Consider the following 13,844-nt stretch of genomic DNA (forward strand, 5'->3'; position numbering starts at 1 on the left):
AGAGAATGATCAAGAAGAAACTCTGCCTCAACAAACTAAATAAGCAGATGATGCTAATATGTCCTGCGGAACTTCCAATGCACATGAGTCAACTGCGAATGATCTCACTGAAGCAAATCACGGCTCTACTGATGCATCAGCTTCAACATCAGAAGAATCTGAAGAAGAGTTGGAAGAACCCGGTGTACTACACGGATCAGATAAACTCCATTTAGTCCAGAGTACCTTCTTCCCTTTCCAAGACATCACCATGGCGCAAGTTGTTATCTTTCAACAACAACAGATCATGGATCTTCGACGTCAACTTGATGAGCGAACGCAAAAAGCAACTCAGCATGTGCATAGGCTTCTCAACATCGAATTGTTTGTGAATAAAATGCATCACGACACAAATGATGAAAGACTCTTCTCCAGTCGTCAAATTAAAGCCATAAAGAATATGGTAGAAAACACTCGAGAAGGATTGTTGAAACTAACTGGTGATACCGCCCTATCAATTGTTGGTTTTCCTCTCTCCTTGACAAAGTTGAGAGATTGGAAAAGCTACGTGTTGAAGCCAATCAGAAACTCGATGATCAGCATTTGGAGCTCACCGCAGCCATCGGCAAGTTAAAAGACGAACTAATCACATGTGTCAATGATAACACTCATGTTTCCATGGTTTTTAATGTTCTTATGATGTTAATTTTATAGGAAATTGAGTGTTTGATGATTGTTTTGTGCTTAAATTGTTTTATCTTGTGAAATATGTTACTTGCTTGAACTTTGATGATTTTTACATAAATATGAAGTTCGAATTTGGACTTTTGGTCTTAATAAAAGTTGTATTTCGTCTCGATACGAGTTCATAGGTGCAAACGGTTCACAAATCCGAGTTCGGACGAGAAAGATATGACCAAAACAAGAAAGTCGCGCGCAGAAGTGAATAGTGTCCAACGGGAATTTTCGAATTTTCGGGATTTTCGGATTTTATCAGTATTTTCGAGTTCTACAATGTATTTATCTCATGTGCTTATATATAGGTCATTTCCCTGACCTATTAGACACATCTCTTTACATCTTTTCTCCAACTTTTCAGTTTTAGACTTAGAATTTTATTGTTTTCATAGATTAGCTTTATTTTCCTACAAGATTCAAGCTGTATCTATTTTATTTGTTTCAATTGCTTTCTTTTATTTATGCTTTTATTTTATTTTATGATGTCTGGCTAGTTCTTTTATCTGAACCTAGGGTTTGTACAAAGTTGATTTAATATGTGTGTTTGATTTGTTGATTTCAATTTGCCCTTCAACTTGTGATTCATGATTCCTGGTGCCTGTTTTCTTGTGAATTACCTGATCAATAATTTACATATCTAGCTGTTCAGTTTGAGTCTTGAATGCGATAATTGTTCAGCCGATTCAGGAATGCATGATATAGTGTTAGCCTTGCGTCTTGAATGCGACAGGTGAAGCTATAGGAAGTTATTCTTTGTGTGCTATTTGGAGTTAATTTATTCCTTGAAGTCTTGAATATGAAAAGGGGTAAATTAATCTACGTTCATAGGTGTTCGTTAGAGAAGCTTGTGAATAATATAGTGATCTTTCATCAGGGTTGGATTAAATTGGTAATTGAATTAATAGATTGAATGCATGTGTTTGAGTAACGATAGTACATCCCTAGGGTCAGACTTTTTTTTTTATTATTTGAGTTTTTATCATGTTTTATTTTGTTTTGTTTGGATTTTAGTTTTATTCTTCGTTCTTATGGGAGTTTGCCTGCATACTACTAGAGTTTACTCGGGATTACTTAGAGTGATTCGTTATAATAGTCCATGTGGATACGATACTCGACTTGTTGTTTCTGTACTACGATTACACTGTTTAGTTGCAGTTTTTGTTGTTAAGAAATTAGCGATCAGTCAATCGGACTGAAGTACAGATCATGATGAAGGCACAACTGCAACGTTTTGCTATCGAGGAGACTCGGCCTCTCAAGGGGAAAGTCTGAGTTCTTGAATTCAAAATTGTTGAAATGCAACATGTGGCCGGTTTTGCCGTTGCAAGCAATCTGAGAAAAACTGTCGCAACCCTTCAGCAACAAATGGCAACTCTTTTTTATTATGCCAAAAAAGGGAAATGAAGTCAGAATCAATGAGAAGAAGTAAAGAAGGGGGAAGGAAGTCAACTTAAAGTGCAAGCTCCTCATGTAGGATCAGCCATGGATACAAAGAAAGCAAAAGGAAAAGCTGCAGTTATTGGACCTTTTACAACCCAGTCAAATGAACATCAGAAGAGATCTTTGACTGAAGAAGAGAAGAAAGAGACTGACTCTAGGGTCAAGAAACAGATGAAAGTGACTGATGCTCATATCACTAATACCCCTCGAGTATTTATCTCACTTAAATCAACTCATAAGCTGGACAACTACTTCATTGAAGGTCTCCTGATTTCTCATGCAAAGAAGTTTGAGCGCAGTGACTCTTGGATACCAGAGGACTTAAACAATTGGTGGGAAGCCCTCAAAGAGATTTACACCAAATGGGTCAAGTTTGCAAACATCAATCAGGAATCAGAAAACCAAGAGCTGGCATGGAAATACTTCCTTAACTACTCGCCAGAAAGACCACATGTCGAAAGGTTTGTATTAGCTGCAAGGAAAATCAGTAAACTCCTAATGATTCCTATGCTGAAAGTGGCATCTCCTCCTCGATCCAAAGGCTGGTCAATCGACAAATTATCAAAAAGGAGATCGACACAATCTGCAAGATCTGGAAATTTAATCCTACTAAACGTCAAAAGAGCATCAACCACGTCACCCTTGTTGTGTTCAAGATTTACGGTCAGAAGCCCTAACTAAATCTCTTGTTAAGGCCATGCTGTATCTAGTTCCAGTCTATGTACTCTACTGATGTCTCATCAGTTCCTTAAGCAATGAAATCATCATGCCTTCTGATCTCATCCTGATGACAATCCACTATTGTCCAGGCTCCAATCTTTTTTGTGACTTGTGGATATTTACTACTGTTCCGTTCTGATCAATTCTGTTTTCAGTCGGTTCCTCTAACTATACAAAATGTTAGGATATTTTGTTTAGGGGGAATATCAAACACCCGTCTAGAATCATTCTACTTTATCGTCGCTTGGTTTAGGACTACTTCTAAAGTTTTGGCATCATCAAAAAGGGGGAAATTGTTGGTACACAAAAAGATATTCAACCTCCTAGTTTTGATGATACCAAAACTATTAGAAAGCTTCTCTTACTTGTACTTCTCTTATTGACTTAAGTGTTTTAGTCCTCACTAGACTAGACTGAAGCGGCAAAGACTGAAGACTGAAGACAGCTCAACTGAAGCTTTTGGAACTGGACTGCCGAAGGGCGCACCCTGACTGAAAATCATCAGTCACCAGTCAAAGATACTCATACAATATTTGCCATAGTCGAACTGAAGTTTAAGTCAAGGACCAGTCGACATTCTACATCGGACTGAAGCAAAGAGTATCAGACATGCCGCATTAAATGCACAAGTACAAATGCTTTAAATACCGAAGATTTGAAGATCGTCCTTGCAAGTGCCAGAACTTCCCTTTTCGTGTAAAGATGCAGAAGCACCATACTCCAAGGACAAGGCAATTCAAATATTTGCTACAAGGAGTATCTGAAGATTGCCACCTCAGCCTAAGAAGTGACATTCTCTTACAAACGGCAGAAATCCTGAAGATCATCTCTCTAACGGATCTATTCAAGACTTCGCCTATAAATAGAGCTTGAGGAACGCCTGCAATCTTCACCGATTCAAGACACACGCTGAAGCTCTGTCAAAATTACAAGTCAGCCCTATCTTAGACATAACCTTGAATCGAAGAATAGAGTACTCAAATGTTGTTAAATCAGTCTAGCTGATTACCTAAACTCTCTTAGAATCTAGGCAACCCCTATTTTATCTTAAGCCTAGAATAGATTACTTGAGAGCCTGTTCTCAAGTATTCTTAGTTGGAAGAGTTCGAACCTCCTTTTCAACCGAGCGAAAAGAGTGTTTGAGTAGAGCGGAGTTCAGACCAGGGTTCTGACTCCAGAGATCTTAGCGAGACGCTGGAGAAGGCACGAGTGTGTCTTAGCGTGCTAAGAGCGAGCAAGAAATCCAACCCAGGGTGTTGGTAGGTTTGCTGTGCACCTTTAAGCATTAGCCCAGAGTGTTTGTCAGACTAATCATTTGGCTGTGGATTAGGAACGTTGTTTCCAAACCACGTAAAATCCCTGTGTTCTTTATTTGCTTTCAGTTATTCCTTATCTGCGCTAAATCTGTTTTCAACTGAACTGGATTAACTGAAAAGAGTAACTAAGGATTTTATAAGTGACAAACCTTTTGAAAAAGCTATCGGCGTTAAGTTTAAATTTTTCGTTGTTGAGTTAATGTCTAACTAATCAATCTACTGATAGTCAGTGAGATCAATAACTCTACTCTGTTTTACAAACTCGAGACTGAAGACCTACGTGGATATTAGTCAAGCTCAGTGCTCGACTGATGTCAAATTACTGAAGTCACTTCAGTATCAGTCTTCAACCATCTTTCTAACTGAAATTTGGTTAGTTTGTTCTACGCCGTAAAAATAGCCTTCAGGTGTATTTCCCTCCCCCCCCCAATACACATGTTCAGTTAACCCTCCGGGACCCAACATACATAATATATTAATTTACATAAATTAAATCAATTAAGATGATGACTATTATTCAATAAAATTATACTATGAAAATATGTATGTGGTATTTTATAGTTCAATTATCTTGAAAATTCTCTGTTCTATTTTATTCTCATTTTTTTTTCTGCAAGTCATAATTCTTATCCCACATTGATTTCTAATCAAACTCCATCTTGACTAAAGCCTATATAATTACTTGTGTGTAGTATGTCATCATTTATATATTTGCAACGTCAATTTAATTTGGTCGATTAACATTTAGTTGGCCAAATGATGAAATGCAGCTGTATATAAAAAAAAGACCCTTGAAAGCACAACGAGAAGCTAACTAAGGGTCAAGCCTCATTAAAACTTTGGCAGAGAAAACCCAAAGGGAAAAATACATGCAAAGGACAAAGAGTGCTCGTATAGGGAACACCCATTTAGTTGGCCAAATTATTATTAAATAGAGGTTTATTATAAAAGAAAAAAGAAAAAAGAACCCCTTGAAAGCACAAGACGCAGACTAAGGGCACGAACTCAAAAAGAGATCGTTAAACAAAAAGAAACTCAAGCAAAAACATAAGAAAACGACAAAGACCTCTATGACTGAACATGATAATCATCCATGTCGTCATAACGACCATGGACAATACTATTCATTGCACGCATAGAAGGCCTATTGCTAACAGCCTAAGATCAACCACAAGCTCTCTCGGCTTGTAACCCATTTCCTCCGCATTCCTGAGTCGACCTTTTATACTGCCTTCTGGAACTGCTTGCATAGGCTTCTTTTTCGTGACCTTTCCCATGCCCTTCGGATGTCCACGGCCTCGCTTGACCGGGGCATCCGAGAGCATCTGCATCCCCTGACTAACTTGCTCCTCTAAACGACTAAGGCGTCTAGCAATATCCTCAAGGGCTGTAACTTGCTGTGAAACCTGACCCTCCGTCTCCCCCAAGCTCGGCTGAGCCATACTAACCCCGGCTGGATTATTGTCCCCATTACTGCCTTTTGGGGTGTCATCTCGAGCCGCCTCATCCGGTCTCTCCATCTCAATAGACTCATCCACATCCGTCTCATCACTGTCCAACTTCTCATCATCGTTCAATTGAATTCCAGACTCCGCATTCACCGAATCAGGATCTTCATTCACCGGAACCAATACTGCATCAAGCAAGTCAGACCCTAACATAAGATTCCCATCGAAAACTGTACCCAAGGCTTGCCTTTGCTACTCAATATCAGAAAAACCCCCAACTTCCTTAGCAGGTTTGGGATGCTCCATATCCGAATCCTTTTCTTTTGCCAAAATAGCAAAAGAATTTCTTTTCCCTGGCATGTCAGTCGCATGCCCAACCACTACAGCAGCCGCTTGTTCTCCCCAGACCACATGCCATTGTTTCACATTCTCAACCTTCTTAATAGCCCTTCCTTTTCCCTTCACATGAGCAGGCCGCTTCTTCTCCGGCTGCTTCTTATCCTGGACTTCAGATCTTTTACATTTGTCAAGAGAATGTCCAGTAATTTTACATCGAGAACAATAAAGTTAAAGTTTCTCATAACTGAACTCCACGTAGAAAGAGCCCTCATCACAGTTTATCAAAAGTGTTTCAGGAATAGGGAGGGCAAGATCTACCTCAACCAATATCCTAGCGAAGTGACCAAAAATGCCATTCGCAGAAGCCGTATCAATCTTGAGAGGAAGACCTATATGACTGCCAATACCCGCAATAATCTCGGGATGTTAACACTCAACAGGAAGGTAATAAATACGAACCCAAACATGACATAAAGAAGATATTTCATGATACGGATCAAACGTTTTAACCCATTCACGAATTCTAATGGTGCCAGCCGAAATGTCCCATATCAAATGTTGCTTAACCTGGTCCTTGTCCACTGCATTGGAAAATTTCAGAATGAAGAAACCCTTTTCCATGGGAATAAGCTGCCAATCATTCTAAATATGCCATACATTATGAAGTTCCTACTTTAAAATAATATTAGGTAGAGGTTTTTCTCCCTTACGAAGAATAACTCGGCCAATAAGAGCATATTGAAATTCCAAAACTTGCTTCTGGTAAAGCACAGACGGAATCGATAGCGCATCTTCATCCTCTTGTAGCTCAAGTTTTAACGCAAAGAAATGATGGGCTGGAATAGCAGGCTTACTCACTGGTCCCATAATCGCTGCATAAGACGCCTTGGTCGGAGCGGCTGCCGAAGCAGCGCCATCAACCTCTGCCATAGCAGCGACAGTGGGAGCATCCGCCGCCGTCTGCTGGTTCTGGTGCCGGACGCTAGATGAGAGAGGAAGGAAATTCAGACGTGAAGAATTGAGCAACGCATTCTTAGCCTGAAGACTCGGCTGTAGAGCACCCTTACCCTCCGACTCACTGACCCCGACAACAGGGCCGCCGGACACAAGCGCTGAAGAATCAGGGGAGCCACCATTTTCCGAACCAGAGGTGGCCGGACTGGTTGGATAAGGGCCGCTGACTACGGGGCTTCTAGAAACTTGTCGTGAGGCTGAAGAAACGGGAGAAGATCCATTGATGGTTGGACGGAAATTGTGGGAAATAGGTGGGAGGTTGAGAGCAGAGCGGTCAGGAAGGCCAGCCATCGCCGGAGCGGCGTCTGGAACCTGAGAAGAGACTGCAGCGACGCACTAGGGCTTTTCCATTTAGTTGGCCAAATAAATAGTCATATTCTTTTTAAAAATTAATTTAATTTATCTAATATTACTTTGGTTAATAAATAAATTTATAGAATAATGTGAGTCTATATAGTAAAATAATGACATAATAAACTGCATTTTTCTTATGTTATTTATATTATTAATTCCATAATCAACATTTGGCTTTACTATATTTTAGCAAATGTAAAAATCTATATAAAATTCGATTTATAACGATAAAGTGATGCAATTTGAATCTCATATTGATTTATTATACCTTTTTCAGTTCATAACCTAAATGAAAGTATGTATTTTATGCAATTTTTATTAAACAAATTTTGAATCTCATACCTTTTTTTTTTCATAAAGCTTTACAAATTAAAAATTTAAATTGAATAATATATTTTGTAATATTCTAACCAGATAAAATGATGCAATTTAAATCTCACATAGTATGTAAGTTTGCGTAAAGCAAATCAATATTTGTAACCGTATTCTATCAATGATAAATATATTAGAATTTATACGTAAGAAAAAATAAATTTATTAGTTCATTATTCTAATATATGGACTTCTATTGTTTGACAAACTTAGTTATTGGCTGAATTATTAGTCAAATTAAATTAAATTTTTGATTAAAAAAATATAACTATTTATTTGGCTAACTAATTAATTAATTAGTCAAATTATCTTATCGTAAAGAAGATGTTTAGTTGGCCAATAAATAGTTATATTTAAAATAGATCAAATAATTAAGTTTTGTTAGTATTATCAATCAAATCAACCAACTACAATACGTATTAATTATTATTGATTTTTTTTGGAACTAAATATGTTACTTTGTTTAACTGGATTAACCAATAATCATATTGAAAAATTCAATTATTTGATGTAGGTTAGAGGGAAATTCAGTTTGACGTAACTATAGAAACTCTAAATGTTAGTTATCTAATTCAATTTTTTAAAAATGATGAGTTTACCACAGTTAAAAACCTGAAAATTCTAATGGTTTGTCAAACATAAAATGAGTTTCTAAATACTAATATTTATATATAAAATAAATTAAAATACAATAAAACTTTGGCTTAATATATTTAAGGGAAAAGGTGCAGATAAGCCCTCCTAGGTGTAGCCCTTATAGCGTATACCTCCTCATTCTTACTGTGCGTGCAACTAAACCCCCCAACTCAAAAAAAAGGGTGCAAATACCCCCCTCGCCCTAACCTCCGTTTTCTCACCGTTAGTCATCATTATTTTTTTTATTTTTTATTTTCTGTGGGGCCCACCATCTGAAGTCACTTGTCGGCGACGCCTTCGACGACACTACTCCCTCTTCTTCTTCTCCTGCTCTGTTCGCTATTTTATTTACACGCCGCAAGTGTACGAGTGCAATTGTATATAGTGGCAAACAAGGTCGAATCCACAGGGACTAATGGTTATCAATGCATATTCTTAATTACTTTACTCTATCTGGAAAACCGAATTGTAAAGGTTTGATTTTGGAAAACAAATTTAAATTAAAAATAAAGAACACTAAAAAGAAATCAAGCTGTGAAAATGCGAAGTAACAGAAGAAAGAGAGTTTCCCAAGGCAAAGGTTTCAACAGATTCTCCTAACTAACACGTTTGATTCAATTAATGAGATAATTCCTAAGGCAATCACAAAGTTAATTCATACCCACTCCCGTGGCATACAAATCGTTGATTACATGCAAGGTTACCATCCCTGGATCACACTTCTAACATGTAACTCCTAAAAGTTCCTAGGATTAAAGCCTTCACAATTATTAATTCCCTTTAGAATTAAAATAAATATGTTCTATGTTCTTAGTTCAAGTATTAATTATCATCTCCCGATCTCAAATTAAAACCTATGATAATGCTAAATTGGTGATCAAGCAATAAAGCAAACAGTTATAACAAGAACATAGAAAGGAATATAAAACTCAATTAATTAAATCAACAGTCAGAAATTTGAATCATGTTTACTCCCTAAGCCCTGGAAAAAGGGATTTAGCCACACATAGACATATGACTAACAATCACAATAAAACTAATGAACATTAAACAATGAAAAACCGTAGAGAAGTCGAGATTCTTCAGTCTTGCTCTTGCTCCGTGTCTCACAGCTCTCAGGAAAAGTCAGAATATGATAAAAGATGATAAAAGGTTTTTAGAGAATAAGTTCTTGGGGAGTATTTATATGCCCTAGGTCTTGTAGCTCTCAAAAATACTCCAAAATCGCGCTTTAAGTGAAAAATCCGGAAATTGGGCGAGAAAACGGCGTCTCGCGCGGCCGGGTCGCGCGGCCGCGCGCCGAGACCGCATGACCTCGCGCGCCCGCGCGCCGAGCCCGCGCGCTCCTCCAGCAAGCTCTGCTCCGTCGCGCGGCCCGGTCGCGCGGCCGCGCGCCTGGACCGCGCGACCTCGCGCGCCTTGCGCAGTGATTTTGTTTTGGCCTGTTCTACCTCGTCCGAACTCCGATTTACAAACCGTTTGCGCTCACGAACTCCTCTCGAGATGATCTACAACTTGTATTTCAGCCAAATCTTCCAAATTCTTCTTCATTATTTCTGAAAATTCGTTCAAACAACGAGCAAGTGACAAGTTCTTGACCATAAACCAATATAAGCTCAAATAAATCAACAAACACACAAAATCCTCATAACTAAACATCAAAAATGACACACCAAGAGGTAAAAATGCATGTTTATCAACCCCCCAAACTTGAACTATTGTCCGTCCTCGTACAAAACAAAGATGAACCAAGAATGAATCAACAAGAGCGTAGAGAAAAGTGGATAACATTGTGGCTTCAGATTTGTCAAGAAAAATACCAACATGCATTTATATCTCCTATCATCAAGACATTACACTCATGACAAACTCAAATTATGGTCTCAATAAATTGCAATCCTCACCAAAAAGATAAAGAATATAAGAACTCTCAACTCTCAAGTGTATCAATTAACAAGGACGTGTATACGCTCAGTTCAAGCAAAACAAGTACTCAACCATAAGCTTATCAATCGTCTCACCTCTCCACCACTACATGTGTGCTCCTATAACCAAGATCAAAAAGGTCTTTATTGAGGGTTGTAATGTAGGCTCTTTGGTAGGGTAGGATATATTTGGCTAAGTGACTAAAAGATACAACTTAATGTAGCACATCACCAACCTTATAGCATTCTTACTCAATTCTATCCTCCACCTTCCACAAAACCAAATTTTTCACTGTATACTCCACCACAACACAACAAATATTTCTCATGACATTATGACTTTCTAATGCATCCTATGTACCCATTTTTTTTTTTTTTTCAAACAAGTCAGGGTACTAGGATTTTTTTTTTTTTCAATTAAGAACAAAATTTACAATTCATGATCACTCATCTCCACAACGCCAACTATCTCCCATCAAATAGTCTCCAAGCTTCCACCCATAGCTAAATCAAAGAATATGGAAAAATAAGGCTCAAAGGGGGTGAACTAGGATTATATAAAGATATAGGACAAATAAGGGAAAAATATGCTAGCAAAGATGGCCTTCTATCATCTCAAAGTTATTAAGCACACTATGTGACCTCGAGGGAGAAACCAAGACAAGTTCTAGTGAGAAACATGCATGCTCGACAATCACTCAAGAATAAGAAATAAGACTGTAAACATGGTGACAGTCAAGGCTCAAATCTCACAGCTTATTTCATTGATTGCAACATCAAAAGAGACCATGCTTATCATTCATCAATCATGCTCAATCACAACAATATCGACACAAACGCATGCACTTTCACAAGTTTTAAACAGAAATCATCATAAGCCAGTTATCCAACAAGACTCTACACAACTCGCATCATCATCAAGGTACATCACGAAGAAACCACCAAAGCAAGACCAAGGAAACTCAACGACAAAACAAATAAGAAAAACAAAAAAAAGAAAAGTGCACCCACAAAGACACATCCCCCCAAACTTATTCACCACTAAGGAGAATAAGTTTGAAAAGGAGTTGCGGGGCATGAAAACAAACAAACTAACAAACGAAAAGGAACAAACTAACCAGAAATTGGGTTGCCTCCCAATAAGCGCTATTTTTAACGTCGTTAGCTCGACAGAAAAAAAACAACCTCTTCAAGGTGGCTGATGCAAGCAGTGCTGCGACCAGCTGTTCCCTGCTTCATGCTTCTCAACCAACACTCCTCCTTTAAACTTCCGATCACCTGGGTCCTGCCAAGAAAAAGGATCCGCATCAAATGTATTAAAAACATCAACACTTACCTTGCCCGGATCTTTTGCTTTATTTGGTGCTTCATCTTTGTGGATGTGGCATGGTTCGTAGACACAGAAGGTTTGGCTTTCATCATGAACTCGTAGCGTGAGCTCTCCTTTCTCCACATCAATTAAAGCTCTTCCCGTTGCCAGGAACGGGCGCCCCAAAATCAGCGGGATTTTGTTGTCATCCTCAATGTCTAAAACCACAAAATCGGCAGGGAAAATAAAATCCCCCACCTTCACTAGCACGTTCTCCACAACTCCACGAGGATAAGTGACCGACCTGTCTGCCATCTGCAGCCTCATAGATGTTGGCTTTAACTCCCCAATCGCCAGCTGCTTGAAAACAGATAACGGCATGAGATTGATGCTCGCCCCCAGGTCGCAGAGTGACCTTCCGAAATGCTGGCCTCCAATAATACAGGAAAGTGTGAAGCTGCCCGGATCTTTAACCTTCGCCGGCAACTTCCTCTACAAGATTGCGCTGCATTCTTCATTGAGATTCACCGTCTCAAACTCTCCCAGCCTCCTCTTCCTCGAGATAATGTCCTTCAGGAATCTAACATACTGCGGCATCTCCTGCAGTGCTTCCACCAATGGAATATTAATGTGCACTTTCCTGAAGATCTCTAAGAACTTGGAGAACTGCTCCTTCACCCTCTCTTTCTTATGGCGCTTGGGGAGAGGAATGGCCACAGTTGCTGGCGAAGTAGCTTTTTGCTTTTCATCCTTCTTTCTGCCATAAACCTCAACAGCGACCTCCTCAGCTTTTTCCTCCATCAGTCGTGCGCTCTCCTCTTTTGCCGTCATAGCCCCTTCCTGTGTAGTCCCGCTCGGCAGATCAACCATCTTAAAGTGACGCTGGGGAAACGGCATCCACCCAGGAGGACGCAAATGAGGTGGAAGTCGTCGACCTTCCTCCCAGACTCTCCACGATAGCTCTGGTCTCTCCATCTCACGAGATCCATGGCTGCAATCTGAGGTGCCTTCACTATTTAACCCAATGGCCATGCACTGCTCCTTTGGGTTCACCTTGGCATTGTTTAAGAGGTTACCCGACTGTTGGAGTTTGTTGACGGCGGTGGATATTTGACCCAATTGGGTCTCGAACATCTTCATTTGAGTCACCACAGCAACGGCATTGGACTCTAGCTTTTCCATCCTCTCATCTGCCTTGGAGATGAACTTCATCATCAGCTCCTCTATATTTGGCTTCTTCTCTTCATTAATGATTCCATTCGTAACAGAGAAGCCTGGTGGAGGTTGAATTGCATTGTTGGGATTCCCATAAGCCAAATTGGGATGTGGACGCCCTCCATGATGAAACTACTGTCCACTATTGTATCCACCCTGTTGCCCATGCTGAAAGTTCCCATAGTTTCTGCCATTGATGTAGTTGACGTCTTCTACGCCTGTCGGGATCTCTACAGCTGGCTCAGAATTGCCAACAGTCATAGCATTGATTTTCGAGTTCATCTCTGCCAGCTGAGTCAAAATCAATGCCACGGGATCTGAACTGGAGGTAGCAGCAACTTTCTTCAAGTGAACTCTCTCGGATGGCCATTGATAGCTCGTGGTGGCCATGCTTTCAATGATCTCCATGGCTTCAGAACTCCCCTTCTTGAGCAATGAGCCCCCTGCAGCTGTATCCATGAACATCCTGGTGCGCTCTCCACAAGCGTTATAGAACATGACCACCAGAGTCCCCTCATCGAAACCATGGGACGGGCACTTCCTCAACTTCTCCTGGTATCTCTCTCATGTCTCTGCTAGTGTCTCTCCATCGAACTGTTGGAATTGGAGAATCTCCATCTTTAACTTCAATGTGAGCCCGGGAGGATGGAACTTCCGCAGGAAAAGATCAGCCAAATCCCCACATACAGGATTAGCTCCCAGCTGCAAAGTATGATACCATGACTTTGCCTTATCCCGGAGTGAGAATAGGAAAAGGCGGAGTCGTATGATGTCATCTGGGACTCCGTTCATCTTGACAGTGCTGCACAACTCCAAGAATTGAGCCAGATGCGCATTTGGGTCCTCCACGGCTTTACCTCCATATTGGTTTTGCTGCACCATGGTAATCAGCCCAGTCCTTAGCTCGAAGTTATTCGCGTTGACTCTGGGCGGCTCTTGGTACTGGTACAGTGGAGTAAATGCCTCATCAATAGGTGGCTGTTTCTGCTCAGCAGCATTTTTCTGAGCATCCAACACCGCCTGCAACTGCTCTCTCAAC

Source organism: Salvia miltiorrhiza, chromosome 7, assembly GCF_028751815.1.
Source record: "Salvia miltiorrhiza cultivar Shanhuang (shh) chromosome 7, IMPLAD_Smil_shh, whole genome shotgun sequence".
In the NCBI taxonomy this organism is placed as follows: domain Eukaryota; kingdom Viridiplantae; phylum Streptophyta; class Magnoliopsida; order Lamiales; family Lamiaceae; genus Salvia; species Salvia miltiorrhiza.